Below are 1,400 nucleotides of genomic sequence, written 5' to 3' on the forward strand. Positions count from 1 at the left end.
GGGGTGACTTGATGAGGCAGTGCAGATGTGACGAATCAGAACTCTGGGGAAAGTGAACGAGTGGGCAGATCTGGTGATGATGGGTTGATTGGTGTTTGTGACGGTTGTGACTCCGTGAGACCAAGTGGGTTGGAGCTAAACTCTGCAGGACAGTGGTCCTTCCAGGACTGAGTTTGGACACCCCTGCTTTATTCCTACTATTAAAAACCCATTAGGTAGTTTATTTCTACTTTTTGAATGTTTTCTTCATTTTTATTTAAAATAAATGCCTCTATGAGGTGATATGTGATGGGAAAAGGGGCAAGAATGAATTTGGAAAAAGGCAGATTGGAATTCGGGTCGGTCGCGTTGAAAGTTAGCACCAAGCTCCTTTTATTAGATGGGTTTCTTTTGTAATTTTGTCTAATAAATATGTATTACATATTGTTTTGTTGCCTATAGTTTTTAAAGAGAAACAATTTAATTAAAGGATTAGTTCACTTTCAAATAAAATTTTCCTGATAATTTATTCATGTCTTTCTTTCTTCAGTCGAAAAGAAATTAAGGTTTTTGATGAAAACATTCCAGGATTCTATTCTACTTACGGAACGAACACGGTGCCAGTTTTTTTTTTTTTTCGTAAGTCGAATAGGGAAGGCATAGGACATGCAGCATAAGCTTTTTGAAGAATACGGAAAGCAGAAGCACGTGCAAGGCGATCATTTGTGATTATAAAGCATATACAGTTGTATTTTTTTTGAAAATGACAGATTGTTTCGCTAGATAAGACCCTTATTCCTCGTCTGGTATCGTTTAAAGCCCTTTGAAGCTGCACTGAAACTATAATTTTGACCTTCAACCGTCTGGAGGCCATTGAAGTCCACTATAAGGAGAATAATCCTGGAATTTTTTCATCAAACACCTTAACTCCCTGAGGTCTGAAAACGCACCGGCGCGTTTTGCAGGTTTTTTTTCACATTGCAGCAAAACAGACTTAAAATACTCTGGCATTTTTTGCCATAGAGACATAATTAATATATCAATTGAAACTATAGAATATCTTCTTTTATTTGTATACACTCAGAGTAAAAACAAATTGTTGTGCTTTTTGCAAAATAAAGAAAACTGAAATGATGCATGATCTGTCCTCTCCCTCTGAAAAAAGTTTAATCTGATAGTTCTCAGAAAATTGATAGTTCTCAAAAACTTAGTGAATACTAATCACAAAAAAATTAGACTTATGTCTAAAGACACATTGAAATGTCAGGTTTTAAATCATGTAAGTCATATCGAAAACAAAAATTCTCTGTTTATGTAATCTGTATGAAAAGAGAGCCATGTCAGAAGTCTGTGATTCAGCTCATTATCCGCTAATGCGGCCACGCCCACGGAGCCAGCGCTATTCAGAGGCAAATTCTGAG

Source organism: Megalobrama amblycephala, linkage group LG22 (assembly GCF_018812025.1).
Source record: "Megalobrama amblycephala isolate DHTTF-2021 linkage group LG22, ASM1881202v1, whole genome shotgun sequence".
Lineage (NCBI taxonomy): Eukaryota > Metazoa > Chordata > Actinopteri > Cypriniformes > Xenocyprididae > Megalobrama > Megalobrama amblycephala.